Here is a 20764-nt window from a genome sequence, read left to right as displayed (position 1 = left end):
GAATTTTTTCTTATTCTGTTTCCTTCACTTCGCTCTCACCCCTTTTTCCTCCTTTTCCCCCATCATCTCTCTTCCCAGGTTGGCCTTGAACCACAATTCTTCAGGACTCTGCTTCTTCCCTAGTTAGGAGTGATTACATGTATGAGCTACTGTGTCCAATCAGAAATGTCTTTTTTGTACTCTTGTCGATTGCAGGGCTTGAACTCAGATCCTGGGTACTGTCCCTGAGCTTCTATGTTCCCATAGCTAGCACTCTACCACTTGAGCCATAGCACCACTTCTGGTTTTTGAGTGGTTAATTGGAGATAAGAGTCTCCTGGACTTTCTTGGCTAGCCTGGTTTGAACCATGATCCCCAGATGTCATCTGCCTGTGTAGCTAGGATGACAAGTGTGAGCCACTGGCTCCATGCTTTTTTTTTTTTCTCCTGCTTGTAGTTGTACTTGAAGTCAGGGTCTGAGGACTGTCCCCTAGCTTTTTCACTCAAGGCAGTCTACCACTTGAGCCACAGCTTTATGTCTGACTTTTTGGTTATTAATGGGAGATAAAAAGTCTCAAGGCCTAAAATGTGGTCTATTTTAGAAAACGTTCCATGTGCTGCTGAGAAAAACGTGTATTCTGATGCTGCTGGGAGAAATATTCGGTAGATCAGTGTTAAATCTAGTTGATCTACGCAGCTGTTTAGATCTGCGGTTTCTCTGTTGAGTTTTTGCCGAGTTGATCTATCTAGTGGGGAGAGTGTTGTGTTAAAATCCCCAACAATTAATGTCTTTGGATCTATATGGGATTTGTTTCTTTGATAAATTTGGGTGCTCCATTGTTTGGCGAATAGATATTTAGAACTGTAATATCCTCCTGAAGGAGAGATCCTTTAATTAGTATGTAGCGACCTTCTTTATCTCTTCTCACGAATTTTAATTTGAAGTCTATTTTATCTGATATTAGGATTGCAACTCCCGCCTGTTTATGGGGTCCGTTTGCTTGGTAGATTTTGTTCCAGCCTTTAACATTGAAAATGTGTTTGTTTTTATGGGCAAGATGTGACTCCTGCAGGCAGCAGATAGAAGGGTCTTGTTTTTTAATCCAACTAGACAGTCTATGTCGCTTAATTGGAGAGTTCAGTCCGTTAACGTTAAGAGATAGGACTGAGAGGTATTTGGGAGTTCCTGCCATGTTATCTACCTTCTTGGGGGCTGCGAAAACTGGGTTCTTCCTATGGTTCTTGGATTCTCAGTTTGGGTGCAGTTTCTTGGCCTTTATTGCGGTCTTGTTGGTTTTCTATGTGTAGGACATCTTTAAGAATCTTTTGTAGGGCTGGTTTGGTGGAGATGTATTGTTTCAATTTTTCTTTGCTATGGAAGGTTTTTATTTGGCCTTCAGTTATGAAGGAAAGTTTAGCTGGGTACAGTATTCTTGGTTGATAGTTGTTTGTTTTTAGGGCATGGCATACATCATTCCAGGCTCTTCTTGCTTTGATTGTCTCTGCTGAGAAATCTGAGGTGATTCTAATTGGTTTCCCTTTATAGGTGATTACCCTTTTCTCCTTGACAGCTTTAAGGATCTTTTCCTTGTTCTGAGTTGATCCTGTGTGGATTATAATGTGACGGTGGGATGTCCTATTCTGGTCTGGTCTATTTGGGGTTCTAAAGGCTTCTTGTATCTGAACAGGCTTATCTTTTTGCATGTTTGGGAAGTTCTCTGCTAGGATCCTGTTAAACAAATTTCCTAGACCATTAACTTCTGTTTCTAGGTGCTCCTCTACACCCATTATCCTTAGATTAGGCCTTCTGATGGTGTCTTCCAGGTGTTGGATAGATCTATCATATTTCTTGGACTTGTCTTGGATGGTTGTATGTTCTTTCTCTATAATATCTAGGCTGTCTTCAATCCCTGAGATTCGATCTTCTGCATGGTCTAACCTGGTGTCAAGACTCTCTACTTTGTTTTTTTATCTCTTTTCCTTCTAATTGGTCAGCTTTGATGGCTTCAAGTTCTTTGTTGAAGCTCTGTTTTAGGTCTTGTATGAATTTCTTTACTTCCTTAATTTGGTGTTCAGTGTTTGTCCTCAAATCACTTAGTTGATTGGTTATGGTTTCTTTGGACTCCCATTCCTTCTGTTGGGTTCCATTCAACATTCCCTTTGTGGTCTCCCTGACTTCCTTCAGCTCTTTGTTAATGGATTCCATGAATGCCTTTAGTGATCTTTGTGTGTTCTCTACCTGGTCTCTCAATTCCTGTATTACTCTTTGATTAGCTTCCTCCTGTTCGTGAGATTCCTGCAGTTCTCTTTGAGTGTTCTCAGCCTGCTGACGCCATTCCTCCCTTTCTCTTTGAGTATTCTCAAGTTGTTCACGCAAATCCTGTATCAGTTTTTGAGCAGCTTCCTCACGCTTATGATATTCCTGTATAAACTTCTGGGATGCCTCCTCTCTCTCCCTATCACACTCATACAGAGTCCTTTGTACGTTGTCAAACTTCTCATTTATCATGTTTGCCAGCAGTGTTTGTAGAGCTATTTGGGAACTCTCCTCTGGATTATTCATTATCTGTTCTAACCCCTGATTATCAAGATTGGGAATTGAGATACCCGAATTTGCCATTTTTTGTGTTTTTCCGGCTTACTCTGCCCATTTGAGATGAAGATAGCACCAGTTTTGTGCTAGAACACTATCTTAAGGCAACCATCAACCAAAGTTTGCATTTGTACAGTCAATAGTCTACAGATACAATCTAGTTCAACAGATACATCTATTCGACATCTAACAGCTATATGTTAAAGGACTTCGAACCGCAGAGGAGAATTTGGAAAACCAGAAATTATTAGGGTTAGGGAGAGATGTGGGTAAAAAATAGGAATAGATTGTTGTGGGGAGGCACAGGGAGAGTTAACTATGTCCTAATCACAATGCAGGAAATAGTTTGGGTAGGATGCAAGTAGAGAGAGAGAGAAAAAGAAGAAAGGGAAAGGGGAATGAAAAGAGAGCAGAAAAAAAATAGAAACGGAAAAATTAATTTTATTATAGAGATTAAAAGACCATCTATTTAGAGAGGAATGTGAATATATTGAGAGAAAGGGAGGGACATAGAGGAGATGTGAAAAACTTTAAAAAATGCTTAAAATATTATATAGGTATAAAGAGGTAGTACTGCTATTAATGAATTTAAGTCTCAGAGGTTTTGAATTGAGTAATAAGTTCGTGGATTAAGTGTGTACACAATGGGGGATAGGGTCTACTAGTTAACTACGGGTTTATCTGAGGATGTGCAGGACAAGAGTTAAGTCACATAAAAAAGATCAAAAGAGGAAAAGGTGGAAAGGATAGGAAAGTGAGAAGAAAAGATCAGAAGTTCAGTAGAGCTAGACATAAAACAAAAAGATAATTAAGAATGAAAGAAAAAGAGAAAGAAGACAAGAAAAGAAAGGAAAACACACATTCACATATTCCTAAAATAAAAATTATAAGAGGGGAGAAAAAAAAGTTACTGGAAAGCAATTATTTTTTCAGAAGAGGCAGAAATTAAAGATTAATAAAAGTTTTAGAAAAGGAAAAAAAATTTTTTATATATATAAGGTAACAAAAAACAAAAAAAAAAAAAGAAAAGAAGAAGAAGAAAAAAAAAAGTTCTTTGATTTTTTTTTTTTTGTGAGGGTGGGAAGAATCCTGTATCTCCCTTTTGTCTGTAACCAGAGTGTGGTTGGAGTCTCTGGTCAGCTTGAGGTCCTGTGGCTTGATTGGTTTCTTAAGTCAGTTTGTTGGAACAGGCAGAAAAATGCTCTGCTTTACCCAAGATTTTGAGATGCCCCTCCCGGGTTAGTTTACTGGGAGGGTGATCTGCTTTGAGAATCACACAAGAGGGGGATGCAGTGATGAGGCTAGGTTCAGGGTAGAGTTGAGGCCTTTCAACAAACAGTAGCTTTTCCCTGGGGCTATTTTGTGAAAAAACTCACAGCGCCCAGCCTCGAGCCATTCTCAAGGTTTCTGTTTTTCAATTGATTGTGGTGGCTGCTAGAGGGAGGGGCAGCCTCTGGCTCTGGTTACCCAGTGAGGAGAGCCACTCCAATGGCTGGTGCCTGAGCTGGGTGACTTTTCCCTGGATGGAACTGAGTCTGTGAGGTCACTTTGCCGTTAAGTTCTTGTGACCTGCTAAATGACTCGTTTTATTCCAAGGCCTGAGCTGGAGCTAGCCGCTCCTCAGAGCTTTGTCGGTATCCAAGATGGAGATCACCGGTGCTGGGGGGGGAGGGGTGGCCTTCCCTCCTCTGCTCCCTGAGAAGGAGTGAGGAAGTCGGGCTTCTACTCACGCGGACTCTTGGATCCTGGGTCGTCTCTGGTCTGCAAAGTGCAGGATGAAGTTGTCCGCTCCTTGTTGGTTCTTGCTGGTGTTGAGTAGAATCCGCTCGTCTGCTGCATCTGGCTCCTTCGTCCTGGACTGTGTCTCAGGTATGCCCCCGCGGCGGTGCACGCCGCTGCGACCCTGCCGCCGCAGCGGCAGCTGCTCAGATGTGTCTGCTTGGCTTCCCCTCTCTTGACTAACTCTCTGTCCTGCGATGGCACACTTGGTGTGATTCTCTGGCTTGGGACTGTTCACTGGAACTCTGAAACTGTTTTCTATGCAAGAGCTTGTTCAGATTCCAGCTTCTCCTCCGCCATCTTCCCGGAACTCCAGGTTGACCAATTGTAACAATGAAATGTACAAGATGAACTTTACAACCCCATGCAGGGGAGTGGGTGAATGGTAGGGGAAAAACAAAGGAGGGGATAACAATTCGATAGGAATGGTAATCATTACTTTACTCATGTAACTGTAACACCCCTGTACAGTATCTTTATAATATATATATATATATATATATATATATATAGATAGATAGATAGATAGATAGATAGATAGATAGATCTATATATATATGTTTAAAAAGACAGTATGTTGGAAATGAACTTTTAGACTTGGTCCGGGGAATTCTAGGGGCCAAGGGAAAGTGGGAGAAAAATGAGGGAAGGGGTAAAAATGTTCAACAAAAATGTACTCATTACCATATATATCTATATATCTGCAACCCCTCTGTATATTACCTTGCCAATAAAAGTAAATTAAAAAAAATCTGGGCACCATAGTGCATACCTGTCATCCTAGCTGTGCGGGATATGCAAATAAGTGAATTTTGGTATTGGCTAACTTGGGCAAAAGATGAGACTATAAAATATAAAAAATAGAAGAAAAAGATTGAGGTGTTTCTTTCTTGAGAAAAGAGCAAAGATAATTTATTGGAAAAAAAGAGACAGTATAAAATAAATGTCAACTGGGCAATCATATGCAAAAGATTAAAAAAAAAAGAAAATCTAGACCCAGATCTTATATACTTCATAACTCATAGCTCAAATTGATTATGACCTAAATATGAAACCTAAATATAAAACTTTAAAAACATTTTTGTTGTTATTATAAAGGTGGTGTACAGGTGGGGGTACTGTTTCATAAGATGGATAATGAGTACATTTTATCTTGGACAGTCCTTTGTTCTCTCATAGTTTTTCCCTTCTGTACCCACCCAAAAGCTGTATGTATAGTTCATTTTCAACATGGTTTCTACTGTGTACCACTGCTGCATTGGTTCACTCCATGTCTCTCCATATTCTTTCCCGATCGACAGACCTGTTGGAACCATCTCTTCACTGTGATGGTAATTATTTACTGAAAGTGTGGATTCTTTCGCTGAAGTCGATTACGATGAGATTTGTTACTTTTTATTTGTTCTGAATATTTCAATTTGAGTTTCCCAAATGTTTGTTGATAGATTTCTAAAACCTTTGTGCAAAATAGCTATCAAAGGACATGACCCTATGCTCATTTCCAATCTGTATTGTATAAGCTTTTGTCTCACAAGTCACAGTTTAGTCTCCAGCTTTATGACTTGCTTACAAACAAATTATGAGAAAATTTTAAACAAATGCATAAGTAAAGTTGGCCAGGCGCTGGCGGCTCACTCCTGTAATCCTAGCTACTGAGGAGGTTGAGATCTGAGGATCACAGGTCAAAGCCAGCCCAGGCAGGAAAGGCCATGAGACTTTTATCTCCAATAAACCACCACAAAACTGGAAGTGGGGGGCTGGGAAGGTGGCTCAGTGGTAGACGCTTGCCTTGCATGCATGAGGCCCTGGGTTCGATTCCTCAGCACCACATATGCAAAAAGAAAAAAGCCGGAAGTGGCGATGTAGCTCAAGTGGCAGAGCGCTAGCCTTGAGCTGAAGAGCTGAAGGACAGCACCCAGGCCCAGAGTTCAGGCCCCACGACTGGACCCAAAAAAACAAACAAACAAAAAAAACTGGAAGTGGCACAGTGGCTCAAGTGGTAGAGCACTAGCCTTTAGATGAAGAGCAGAGGGACAGTGCCCAGGCCCAGAGTTCAAGCCCCATGACAGACAAAAAAGAAAGAGGAGGAGGGTTGGGAAGGTGGCTCAGTGGTAGAGTGCTTTCCTTGCATGCATGAGGCCCTGGTTTCAATTCCTCAGCACCTCATAAGCAGAAAAAGCCAGAAGTGGCACTGTGGCTCAAGTGGCAGAGTGCTAGTCTTGAGTTGAAGAGCTGAGGGACAGCACCCAGGCCCAGAGTTCAGGCCCCATGACTGCCAAAAAAAAAAAGTTGATAGTTGTCTCACCCCCAAGTGTACTCATTACTTACCTTCAATGATGATAAGCTTATCTTGTTTCATTTATAATATACCTCACCTACTCTTTTTCCTCCTTCCCAGTATTATTTTAGAGAAAGTATATGAACATTTTATTCATCAATACTTCAAAATATACCTGTAAAACAATATTACCAAGTTTTGTTTCTCCAGTTTTTTTTATTGCTCAGTTTTTAGATACTGTTATGTTACTCAGACTAAGTACTGGAGTAGAAGGGTGCTTTAAGTATTTACAAGTACTCTGTTAGCAAATGGAATATTGTCCCAATTCTTTGCATTCATCAGGTAGCTGATTAACTAATTTTTACTTCATCCTACACAAAAAAGTAGAGGGCACATGGCTTCTTGAATAACACTAGTGACTATTAGTAGATCAACCCTGTGTCCTTTGTTTTTATCATCCTTTCAGAAAGCTATGGTAAAGGTTTTTGTTTTCCTTCTTATGTTAATGAATTGAACTTCACTAATATTTTACCTGACTAAGCCATTCTTTGTCCAGCATCCTTATGTTCATGTGACCCACGCCCCTGTCTCCCTTACTGTCTCTGTCATGTTGGGTCTTCTTTTTTTTTCTTTTGTTGGTCGTGGGTCCTGAACTCTGGGCCTAGGCACTGTCCCTCAGCTCTTCAGCTCAAGGCTAGTGCTCTACCACTTGAGCCACATCCATTTCCAGCTTATTCTGTGTATTGGTGCTGAGGAATTGAACCCAGGGCCTCATGCATACAAGGGAAGCGTTCTACTACCACTGAGCCACCTTCCCAGCCCTCATGTTGGGTCTTCTTGAACCCTCCGTCAAATGCCTTGCACAGCATTACCTATTCACTACATTTATTTTAAAACAGTAAGTTTCTTCAAAAATAACTCAATAACCCTGTCTGGAGGCCTGATTCCTATGATTGTAAGACTATGGTCTTCCTATGATTTACAGACTATGGTCTGTAAATCTACAAGATAAAGGAAAAGGTTTAACATTGTTTAAGCAACAGAAAGCTCACAAAAAAAACATACTCTATCCCTGCCTTTGTCTCTTCCTCTGATAGTGCATATCTTTTAGAAGTCAGCTTCTTCAACTATTGGGTCAAACCTTCCAGAAGGAAAACTTGCAGATATTACCTTGGGCATAAACTAAACTTATCTGCCACCTTTTGTTTAAGTAGTAGGTTTTTCCCTCTCCTGATACTGGACAGGGGTTTAGTTCACTGCCACAAAGTGGTCTACCGAATCTGCTCTCCTCATACTTGGGACAAGTATGTGATGTTATTTCATGGTACCATATGTCTGTGGAGTGTCATGAAGTAAATTTTCTAAATGTCCTTTTCCTGGCTTTCTAGAAGAATATCACTGAGCAAGATCATAAGCAGTCCCTGCAGCTCACATTCCATTCACTGTGCACATATTTTAGGTAAGTTCGATTCTCCTCGATTATTGAATAATTCTAACATCTGTAGTTATTTTTCTTTAACTAGTCCTTCCTTCTGTGCTTTCGGAGTAGTGCTTCTCCTACCCAGAATTTAGAGAGATTCTCGAGTTCCTACTAGGCCTGAGAATGACTAAAATAGTGATAGACTGATACTCTTCTCAAGACCTTAATCCAAGGCCCTTATAAGACAAGGTAGTATTGAACCCAGTGAAAACTTCTTCAGACCTTCAGTCTCTAATTAAATATCAAAGACAAAAACCAAAAGAGTTTGGGGTCCTCAGTCTTCGATTACAACAACTGAAAATGCAGAGTAGTAATGTATAGAAAGAAACATTCCAGGAAGAGAGTATATGGAGACTTACAGTCCCATCAGAAAAGCAGATGGGACTGTAGAGTTCCTTAATGGAGGCACAGACTCTTGAAGGAGGGAGGGAACTGAGCATCTGCTTACAAGTTGGACTATCTGGTCTGGATGACAGATTTAGGGCTATTTGTATAAAATGCTTTCAGAATCAGTTAACGAAGATGATGATAGGTCCTGGAGGTGTTGCATGAAGAACATTTGAAGATACAGGGATTGTTAGCCTGGATTGTTGAGTTACGAGTCATGATATCAGATATATTTAACACTTATATCAAGGTATTTATGTGCCTGTGCTTTTGGAAGGACATATGGACAGACAGTGGCATAGTCCTAGTTGTAACTACCATTTGTCTTCCTGACCCAGTCCCCTCTATTTCATAGAACTGATGCTGACATCTCTCTGTGTTCTTTATTGGAACCTGACCAGGAAAAGCCTCTTCCTACAAACAGGTGTGAGTTTGTGTCCTTTCAGTGATAAAGATCCAGGTGGCCTTCTACTTATACCTGAGAAAAGTGACCTTGCTGGCATGAACATTGGTGAAGTCCTAGCTGTCATGAATACCCTCCTTTCTGTGGCTGCTTGAGAGGTACACCCTGTTTTCTTCTCCATTCTTTACCTCATGCTTTTTTAAGAGTATGTGATAAGACAGTTACTGTGGGTTTTTTTTGGAGGGTGGGTGGGATTGATGGTACTGGCTTTGAAATCACTGCCTCATTCTTGCTAAGCAAGTGCCCTACCACCTTAGCTGTGCCTCTTAGCCCTTTTTACTCCTGTCATTGTGAGGATAGTGTCTCATGGTCTGGACTGAGATCCTCCTGGTCCTGGTCTCCCAAGTAACTATAGTGGCAAGCAGGTACACCCCAAGCTATCATTTAAGGTAAGATATAGTGAACATTTTTCTGAGTGTTCCTTGAACTACAGCTGCGATTATAGCATGATCTACCATACCTGGCTACAGTCTTAACTTTTTTAGTATTGTTTTTGCCATCACATCAGTTTTCTCTCATGTCTAGACTATTCTGCCCATCTCTGTGTCCTCCTTAAAATTCTCACTACAAGATCATTGATATGTGCTGTCTTTCCAGTTCACCACGGATCATGCTGATCTCCATTGTTATTTCTGCCATTTTCTATACTTTCTCTTTCTCTTGTAGCATATCTCAATCCTGCATATTCTTCAACCTCTAAAAACTTCTTCAAGTTCTTACCATTCTCAGTCAAAGCCACTGAGAGAAAACTTCAGGGTTCTCATAAGTTGATAGATACAGGAGCTCAAGATGCTGGAACAGCACTGAAACCTGGCTCTTCAACTGGGCCATTCAACTCTGAAATCCCACTGACTGTCCAAGAGAGTTTCCCATAATCCCTTACCACTGGGACATCAAGTACTTGACCTTTCTTCCCTTTCTCTCATCTGTGATACAGAGGAAATTGCATATACAATTAAACTTTCTAGGCCAGAGATTATTGCAGCCACTGAATTATCTTCTTATAAAAGCAAGCATTTATGGTTATAGGGAGGGAGATAGACAGAGTTACATTAGGAGAAAAAAAAGTAAAAATGGTCTAAAGTACACCTAGCCTGAGCTTTATTCTCATGTCTGTTAGTTCAACAATGCCTACCCAATGCCTGTTGTGTGTGAGGCCCCACGTTAGGTACTAAGGATACAATGATAGAGGAGCCCAAACAAATGTGTGATTACATAGTTTTGTACAAACATCAGGCTGTCAAAGGATGAGCACAGGTCTAGGGAGAGGGAAGGCAACTAGGGAAAAATATTTTGGAAAACAATTGCTGAGCTCAGTGAAGGACTTTGAACAGGCTTAAGCAAGCAAAGAGGAAGTTAGAGACATTTCAAATGGAGGAGGGTACACCTACATTGGGCCTGTGATAAATGGAAGGAACAGGTTACTAAAAAGGGGATGATAATGGGTAGATTCTGAACACGTGGTATTCATGGTTTTAGTGGCCTTAAGGTGGTAAGACCTAGTTGCACTCTCAAGATAGAAATTGTGGCTAAATTGAGCTGCAGAGCTGAGGGACAGCGCCCAGGCCCAGAGTTCAAGCCCCACAACCAGACCCAAAAAAAGAAAGAAAGAAAGAAATTGTGGCTAAAGATTTGTAACCAGTAACGAACAGGAAGTCATGATTGGGGACTGCCTCACATCACTCATGGGCATCTTGAGGAAATCTACAAGGAAGGTAACCAGGACAGTAGGAAGGGGTGTCAGGAAGAAATTCTGGCAGAGAAAGGGAAAGAACTTAAAGAGGGCCAGAGTTTGCAGAGCCTGAGGTTCAGTGGAGAGGCTTTGCTCTCCAAGTGGTAACTGGGAATGATCCAATAGAGACAGTAGAATGGGACTAAAGGAAAAGCAGAGAAACAGCATGAAGGGACCATTTCAAAATGTGGTTCACACACAAAAGAATAGATATGGAGGGACAATAAGTGAAAACAACTCTCTGTAGTGTCATTCTTAAGTGTGTGTTCACAGGTTCCTTGTTTTTCTTTCTAGTCATCCCTGTACAATGTGTTGGTTATTGCTCTTTTTTTTTTAACCTTGATAGCATACAATCTTCTGTGAAATATTTGATTTGTTTAACAATGTTTTTGAGGTTCATTCATGTGTTGTCATTTGTATTCACTGGTGTACCACAATAGTCTCTTTATGACATACCATAATTATCTGCTTAACTTGGAGAGGCATATGGGTTGACTCTAGTTTAGAGGAATTAATTACAGACAGTGCTAATATTAGCATATTTCATAGTTTTTTGTTTTGTTTTGTTTTGTTGGTTGTGGGGCTTGAACTCTGGGCTTGGGCGCTGTCCCTCAGCTCTTCAACTCACGGCTAGCGCTCTACCATGTGAGCCACAGTGCCACTTCTGGTTTTCTGGTGGTTTATTGGAGATAAGAATCTCACAGCCTTTCCTGCCTTTGCTGGCTTTGAACCACAATTCTCAGATCTCAGCCTCCTGAGTAGGTAGTGTTATAGGTGTGAGCCACCAGCATTTGGCACTTCATAGTTCTTCTTCTTCTTCTTCTTTTTTTTGTTGGTCGTGGGGCTTGAACTCTGGGCATGGGCGCTGTCCCTGTGATCTTCAACTCAAGGGGAGCACTACCACTTGAGCCACAGTGCCACTTCTGGTTTTCTGGTGATTTATTGGAGATAAGAGTCTAACGACTTTTCTTCCCAGGCTGGCTTTGAACTGCGATCTTCAGATCTCAGCCTCCTCAGTATCTAGGATTATAGGCCTGAGCCACTGATGCCCGGCTACTTGATAATTCTTCTTCTTTATTTTTTTTTTTGTATGTCGTTCGTAGGGCCTGAACTCTGGGTCTGGGTGCTGTCCCTCAGCTCTTCAGCTGTAGACTAGCACTCTACCACTTGAGTCTCAGCCCTACTTCCAGATTTTTCTGCTTATGTGGTGCTGAGGAATCGAACTGAGGGCCTCAAGCATGCAAGGCAAGCACTCTACCACTGAGTCACCTTCCCAGTTCCAACTTCATAATTCTTATGTGACAGACCCTCTGGAGGTTAGATGCCCCTTCAGAGAAAGTCCAAAGAACAAAGATGACAAAGAGTTACAAAAAGATCATGAATTATTTTCAAGTAGGTTTTTAAAATAAAATTAAAAAGTGGGAAAATCCCATCTTCCCTTCCAATATACAGGCACAATTTTTTTTCAGGCACACAAAAAAATCAGACACAAATTGAATGGACATTTCTAAAGTTTGGGCTCATTAGTATACATGTTCATCTTCAACAGACATCTCTAAGCATTTTCAATGGTAGGAAGATTACAAGCTACTTGGCTACTTCTTTCATATACAAATTCTAAATTCTGTAGTCATTTAGTCAATTCTCCTAACTTAAAATATTATGTTTTCTAAAAACATCCTCCTTATAGAGAGATTCCACACAGTGGTCCAATTTCAATCCTTTGTAAATTACGCTTTTAAAAATTAAAGGTTGGGCTGGGAATGTGGCTTTGTGCTAGAGTGCTTGCCTAGCATCCAGGAAGCCTGGGATTTGATTCCTCATTACCACATATATAGAAAAAGCCAGAAATGGTGGTGTGGCTCAAGTGGTAGAGTGCTAGCCATGAGCAAAAGAAGCTGTGGGACAGTGCCCAGGTCCTGAGTTCAAGTCCCGGACTGGCAAAAGTAAAAATTAAAAAAAAAAAATTAAAGGTTTCACCAGGTGCGAGATTACAGCTAATCAGACAGCTGAGATCCAAGGCAGTCTGGGCAGGAAAGAATATAAGAATTTTTTATCTCCAATTAACCACATCTTTTCCCCCAACTCCCCAGAAAAGCCAGAAGTAGAGATGTGGTTCAAGTAATAGAGCAGTAGTAACCTCAAGCAAAAAAGCTGAGGGACAGCACTCAGGTCTTTAGCTCATGCTCCAGAACTGCCACCAAAAGAACAAATAAATGCTTCTGTTCTTTTTAGTGATATATATTTACCATTTAAAACAATATGTAGCTCCTAGTTCTTCAAATACCTTGACACTGGTCTTTAGCCTGAAATTAGACATACTTTTCCAAAAATGAAGGCTAACATTTAGTGAGATCACTGCCCCCAGTCACACAATATCAGTGATATCACTAGCAATTCTGTTTTTGTTGTTGTTATTGTTGTTTAAGCCTAGTAAAGAGGTCACATGACTATAGCATAACAATTTTTGATGTTTGAATTTATATTTTCATTTTCAAATGAATTGCTCGAAAATGTGATTTTCCTATTGTTGTCCTTCAATGATGGATTATCTTTATTTTTTCCATATTTTATTATCAATTTGTGGTACAGGGTAGATTTATTTTGACATGTCCATTTACTCATACAATGTAGGGGCTGGGAAGATGGCTCAGTGGTAGAGTGCTTGCGTTGCATGCATGAGGCCCTGGATTTGATTTCTCAGCACCACATAATCAGAAAAAGCCAGATGTGGCATTGTGGCACAAGCAGTAGAGGTCTAACCTTGAGCTGAAAAGCTGAGGGACAGCGCCCAGGCCCAGAGTGCAGGCCCTACGACTGACAAAAACAAAACAAAATAAAACTCATGCAATGTACCTTGATCAAACTCACACCTTCTTTTCAACTCTCCCTCAACCCTGCTAGCAAGAGAGTTGATTGAAGACTCAGGAGAAGGGCCCAGAGACAGAAGATTCATTACAAGAAAGAGATGAACAATGGGGTGGGCCTCTTGGGGTGCAGAAGATGTCTTGTGGAACAAAAAGAATATTTATAGGTTCCACAAAACTGCAGAGCAATAGGGAAGTTTTCCTAACACCATTTTTCTTGGTTCACTTCTGGATTGAAAGTTCTTTCATAACTTTGCCCCATACACATAGGTTTTTTTTTTGTTTTTGCTTTGCCAGTGACAGCTGCTTCTATAGAGATATTTCCTGCCCAAGTTCTGGGAACACATTATTTGGACATTTCCTGTTTGTCTGTTTCTTTGTAGTGTGAGCTGTTGATGCTCAGTGAGGCACCAGGGGAAGTTGGCTCTGTGCTCTTTTTTTCTGTTCTGATCTGTGCAAGGTAGCCTGCTCTCCTGGTGCTATCTGCAACTGAAAAGCACAGACTCTGGAGCCAAAGATCTTACAGTGAACCTTATAGAAAAATGTGAGTATCAATATACAATCCATGAAAACAGATAATTATAACTCATGCATCAAGTATGTGTATGGCTTATTTCAGTTCAGATCTATAGTTATTTCTGCTTTTGTTTTTGTTATTTGGAAGTTTTTGTTTTGTTGAGACAATATCTCACTATGTAGCTGAAGAATGCCCTGAACTCGTGACTCTCTTGCCTCAGCCTCTCAAGTGCTGAAATTACAAGTCTGTGTCACCACCTTGTTCAGCTTATTTTTGTCTTTTTTTCTGGGTCTTGAACCTAGGGCCTGATTGCTGAGCTTTTTTACCTAAGGCTAGTGCTCTACTTGAGCCACAGCACCCCTTCCAGCTCTTTTGCTGGTTAATTGGAGATCAGAGTCAAGTTGGCATAGAACCCCAGTCCTCATATCTCAGTCTCCTGAGTAGCTAGGATTACATGCATGAGCCACCAGTGCCTAGCCTTTTTTTCTTCTTTTGCTGGGAGTGGGGGGGGGGGGTGTCAGTACTTGAACTTAGGGCCTAGGCACTTTCCCTTAGCTTTTTGCTCAAGATGAGGACACTGACACTTGACACAGTTCTACTTCTGGCTTTTTGCTTGTTAGCTAGAGATAGAGTCTCATGGACTTTCCTGCCTGGGCTGGCTTCAAACTTTGATCCTCAGATTTCAGCCTGCTGAGTAGCTAGGATTACAGTTATGAGCCATTAGCACTAGTGTTTTTATTTAGAATTTGGTCATTCTACTGCCTAGTCATTCTCTTTGCAATCATACAGCACTCTTAAATGATATTATTCCATGTCAGGGGAGTCTTCCATCTCTGTTAATCATCACCCAGAAAAGAAAGTATTGAGCCTTTAAAATCTATGACTTTTATAAGTCATTGAAAATATTGATTCTTGTTTCCTGTAAATCGACCGAAAATTGTATGAAATCCAACAGATGGTGAGAAATTGACTATGCACTTCTGCCAAATTTGTTCTCAGCAATTATGACAAAATGTTTAGAGTTCTGGATCAGGCCACTTAGGCCTTGGCTTTAGATCAGAACCCTTGATTCATGGACACATTGTAAACTAAAGGAAAGGGAAGGGTAAGAGCTGACTCATTTGGTCAATTTTTCTTATTTTTCCCTTTTCCTTCCCCCTCCCTCTTCTTTTCCCCTTTGCCTTTTCCCTTCTCCTCTCCCTTTCTGTTTTACTCCTTCATAGTACTGTATTTGAATTCAGGGCTTTGTGTTTGCTAAGCATGTATAACTCAGCCACACCCCCTTTTTTACTTATTTTCCAAATAGAGTATTACATTTATGTCTGGGCCAGCTTTGACGGCAAATTTCCTATTTGTACTTCCCAAATATCTGGAACTACAAATATATAATCACACGTTCAGATTTTTATTGGTTGAAATGAGGTTGCTCAAGATGAGTTCTCTCAAACTTCTTGTCTAGGCTGACCTTAAACTGCAGTACTCCCAAGTAGCTAGGATTACAGGCAGCATCACTTCTTTTTAGATAAGTTTTCACTGTGTAGCCCATACTGGCCTTGAACTTGCTGTCTACCCAGACTGCTCTTGAAATCTCAGTCCTTCCTCAGCCTTCTGAGTGCTGGGATCAGATATAACTTAGAGTGATATCTCCACTTCATTGAAAAGCAACCAAAAAACTCACCTTAAACTTAACTATCACTCATACCAACTACTGCAGTTTTCACTGCTTTTCCCTTTCAGAGGTAATTAAATTGACATTGTTCATTTGGATGATGCTTAATGGTCTTGTGATCTGCTGCTTCCTTCTCCCTGCTTTGGTAGTCAGCTTCTATAGCCCTCCCTAGCTTTGCACTTGATAATAATGTGGTAAATGATGTTCTTACCATATAAAATATTAACTACTTTATGTTATGATAGATGTGGGACAGTTTCTGGTAAGCATGAGAGTGATTTTAGAATCCCTTTTGTCACAGTATAGTGGAAAAAACATAGTAGAAAAACTGTGTAGGCCTGGAAAGGTGGTTCAGTGGTAGAGCACTTGCCTTGCATGCATGAGGCCCTAGGTTCGATTCCTCAACACCACATAAGCAAAAAGAAAAAAGTGAGAAGTGGCGCTGTGGCTCAAGTGGTAGAGCGCTAGCCTTGAGCTGAAGAGCTGAGGGACAGCGCCCAGGCCCAGAGTTCAGGCCCCACGACCAGACCCCCCCCCCAAAAAAAAGAAAAACTGTGTAATTCAGTGTTTTCCATGGCAGCTAGTCAACTGGTAAGGAGAAGTGGCTATTTTCAATAAGCAGGGAGGGGGCTGGTGGAAATACCAGCATGTGCAGTGAATACTGAGTACTTCCTTCATCTTCCTTTAGCTCATCTTTCTCCTAGACTTCTGTTCTTTGGACATTTCACAATGTACTCTCTTGAGAGAGTTCAGTACCTTAACAGAGCTGTTGAAGAAGCTCTGCAATGACCCTGAAGGAGGACTGAGCAAGGTAACTTCAGTTGGCCCTGAACCTGTATTGCTTCCTCTCTTCAGAGAGATATGACTCTACCATATAAAACATACTGGACTACAGATATATACAAATAAGTTGCCTCTAGAAGCTTTATTGGTATTTTTGCCAACAAGGATAGTAAATATCATCTTGATTTGTCATTAGCACTAGAAAGGAGGCCGAAAAGCTGTATAATTTATCTAATCATTTTAGGTTATATTAAGTTACATAAAATCTATGTAAATAAAGTCTGAAAGATTTGACTAGCCAGGTGCTTGTAGCTCATACATGTAATACTAACTACTCAGGAGTTGAGATCTGAGGATCTCAATTTGAAGCCAGTGTAGGCAGGAAAGCCTGTGAGACTCTTATTTCCAAATAACCAGTTGGGGGAGGGGGACAGATGAGGAGGGGTAGGCTTGAGCTGTGGCTCAAGTGGTGGAGTGCTAGTCTTGAATGAAAAAGCTCAGGGACAGCACCAAGACCCTGAGTTCAAGCCCCATGACAGGCACACACACACACACAATGAAGTCTAAAAGAGAAAATGTACATGGAAAGAAAAATAAGAAGGTTTAGTATTTAAAAGAATTATCTCCCGGAGGTTCCGGGAAGATGGCGGAGGAGAAGCTGGAATCTGAACAAGCTCTCGCATAGAAAGCAGTTTTAGAGTTCCAGTGAACAGTCCTAAGCCAGAGAATCACACCAAGTGTGCCATCACAGAACAGAGAGTTAGACAAGAGAGAGGAAGCCAAGACAAGGAGACACATCTGAGCGCATGTCAGCAGCCGCCGCGGCGGCGGCAGGGTCGCAGCAGCGACCGCAGCTGCGGCCATACCTGAGCGCTCACACAGAGAGTCCGGGACGAAGGAGCCAGACGCAGCTAGCGAGAGGATTCTACTCAACACCAGCAAGTACCCACAAGGAGCGGACATCTTCATCCTGCAGTTTGCAGACCAGAGACGACCCAGGATCCAAGACTCGGCGTGAGTACAAGCCCGACATCCTCACTCCTTCTCAGGGAGCAGAGGAGGGAAGGCCACCCCTCCCCCCCAGCACTGGTGATCTCCATCTTGGATACCGACAAAGCTCGGAGGAGCTGCCAGCTCCAACTCAGGCCTTGGGATAAAACGAGTCATTTAGCAGGTCACAAGAACTTAACAGCGAAGTGACCTGCCAGACTCAGCTCCATCCAGGGAAAAGTCACCCAGCTCAGGCACCAGCCATTGGAGTGGCTTTCTTCACTGGGTAACCAGAGCCAGAGGCTGCCCCTCCCTCTAGCAGCCTCCACAATCAATTGAAAAACAGAAACCCTGAGAATGGCTCCAGGCTAGGCTCTGTGAGTTTTTCACAAAATAGCCCCAGGGAAAAGCTACTGTTTTTTGAAAGGCCTCAACTCTAACAGAACCTAGCTTCATCACCCCTCTTTTGTGATTCTCAAAGCAGATCACCCTCCCATTAAACTAATCTGGGAGGGGGTTCTCAAAATCTTGGGTAAAGCAGAGCGTTTTTCTGCCTGTTCGAACAAACTGACTTAGGAAACCAATCAAGCCACAGGACCTCAAGCTGACCAGAGACTCCAACAAGAGGCTGGTTACAGACAAAAGGGAGATACAGGATTTTCCCACCTCTCCCAAAAAAAAAAAAAAAAAAAAATCAAAGAACTTTTTTTTTCTTCTTTTCTTTTTTCTTTTTTTCTTTTGGTACCTTATATATATATAAAATTTTTTTTCCTTTTCTAAAACTTTTATTAATCTTTAATTTTTGCCTTTTTTGAAAAAATAATTGTTTTCCAGTAACTTTTTTTTCCCTCTTATAATTTTTATTTTAGGAATACGTGAATGTGCGTTTTCCTTTCTTTTCTTGTCTTCTTTCTCTTTTTCTTTCTTTCTTAATTATTTTTTGTTTTTTGTCTAGCTCTACTGAACTTCTGATCTTTTTTTTTCTCCCTTTCTTATCCATTTCACCTTTCCCTCTCTTTTGTTTTTCTGTATGTGATTTAACTCTTGTCCTGCACATCCTCAGATAAACCCATAGTTAACTAGTAGACCCTATCCCCCATTGTGTACACACTTAGTCCACAAATTTATTACTCAATCCAAAACCTCTGAGACTTGAATTCCTTAATAGCAGTACTACCTCTATATACCTATATAATATTTTAAGCATTTTTTTGTTTTCACATCTCCTCTATCTACCTCCTGTTTTCTCAATATATTCACATTCCTCTCTAAATAGATAGTCTTTCAATCCCCATAACTATATTAATTTTTACCTTTCTGTTTTTTTTTTTTCTGGTCTCTTTTCATTTCCCTTTCCCTTTCTTCTTTTTTTTATCTCTCTCTACTTGCATCCTACCCAACCTATTTCCTGCATTGAGATTAGGACATAGTTAACTCTCCCTGTGCCTCCCCACACCAATCTATTCCTATTTTTTACCCACATCTCTCCCTAACCCTAAAAATTTCTGGTTTTCCAAATTCTTCTCTGCTGTTCGAAGCCCATTAACATATAGTTGTTTGATGTTGAATAGATGTATCTGTTGAACTAGATTGTATCTGTAGACTATTGACTGTATAAATGCAAACTTTGGTTGATGGTTGCCTTAAGATAGTGTTCTAGCACAAAACTGGTGCTATTTTCATCTCAAATGGGCAGAGTAAGCCGGAAAAACACAAGAAAAATGGCAAATCCGGGTATCTCAATTCCCAATCTTGATAATCAGGGGTCAGATCAGATAATGAACAATCCAGAGGAGAGTTCCCAAATAGCTCTACAAACACTGGTGGCAAACATGATAAATGAGAAGTTTGACAACTTACAAAGGACTCTGAATGAGCGTGATAGGGAGAGAGAGGAGGCATCCCAAAAGTTTATACAGGAATATCATAAGCGTGAGGAAGCTACTCAAAAACTGATACAGGATTTGCGTGAACAACTTGAGAATACTCAAAGAGAAAGGGAGAAACGGCGTGAGCAGGCTGAGAACACTCAAAGAGAACTGCAGGAATCCCACAAACGGGAGGAAGCTAATCAAAGAGTAATTCAGGAATTGAGAGATCAGGTAGAGAATACACAAAGATCACTAAAGGCATTCATGGAATCCATTAACAAAGAGCTGAAGGAAGTAAGGGAGACCACAAAGGGAATGCTGAATGGAACCCAACACAAGGAATGGGAGTACAAAGAAACCATAACCAATCAACTAAGTGATTTGAGAACAAACACTGAACACCAAATTAAGGAAGTAAAGAAATTCATACAAGACCTAAAATAGAGCTTCAACACAGAACTTGAAGCCATCAAAGCTGACCAATTAGAAGGAAAAGAGATAAAAAACAAAGTAGAGAGTCTTGACAGCAGGTTAGACCATGCAGAAGATCGAATCTCAGGGATTGAAGACAGCCTAGATATTATAGAGAAAGAACATACAACCATCCAAGACAAGTCCAAGAAATATGATAGATCTATCCAACACCTGGAAGACACCACCAGAAGGCCTAATCTAAGGATAATGGGTGTAGAGGAGCACCTAAAAACAGAAGTTAATGGTCTAGGAAATTTGTTTAACAGGATCCTAGCAGAGAACTTCCCAAACATACAAAAAGATAGGCCTATTCAGATACAAGAAGCTTTTAGAACCCCAAACAGACCAGACCAGAATAGGACATCCCACCGTCACATTATAATCCACACAGGATCAACTCAGACCAAGGAAAAGATCCTTAAAGCTGTCAAGGAGAAAAGGGTAATCACCTATAAAGGGAAACCAATTAGAATCACCTCAGATTTCTCAGCAGAGACAATCAAAGCAAGAAGAGCCTGGAATCATGTATGCCATGCCCTAAAAACAAACAACTATCAACCAAGAATACTGTACCCAGCTAAACTCTCCTTCATAACTGAAGGCCAAATAAAAACCTTCCATAGCAAAGAAAAATTGAAACAATACATCTCCACCAAACCAGCCCTACAAAAGATTCTAAAAAATGTCTTAAACATAGAAAACCAACAAGACCGCAACAAAGGCCAAGAAACTGCACCCAAACTGAGAATCCAAGAACCATAGGAAGAACCCAGTTTTCGCAGCCCCCAAGAAGGTGGATAACATGGCAGGAACTCCCAAATACCTCTCAGTCCTATCTCTTAACGTTAATGGACTGAAATCTCCAATTAAGTGACATAGACTGTCTAGTTGGATTAAAAAAC

At 40.9% G+C, this 20764-nt stretch overlaps 1 long non-coding RNA gene across 1 annotated transcript; it reads left to right on the top strand.

Moving 5' to 3' along the window:
* The first annotated feature begins 8016 nt into the window (after positions 1-8016).
* Positions 8017-13994, top strand: LOC122123375. The gene is made up of 3 exons (XR_006150387.1): positions 8017-8088; positions 8943-9057; positions 13942-13994. It is a non-coding gene; the product is annotated as an uncharacterized LOC122123375 (long non-coding RNA).
* The last annotated feature ends 6770 nt before the right edge of the window (positions 13995-20764 follow it).

This window comes from Dipodomys spectabilis, unplaced genomic scaffold, assembly GCF_019054845.1.
Source record: "Dipodomys spectabilis isolate Male_0828 unplaced genomic scaffold, ASM1905484v1 ptg000228l, whole genome shotgun sequence".
Lineage (NCBI taxonomy): Eukaryota > Metazoa > Chordata > Mammalia > Rodentia > Heteromyidae > Dipodomys > Dipodomys spectabilis.
Note: the sequence above shows the minus strand (reverse complement) of the source record. Positions and strands in the feature narration are given on the sequence as shown.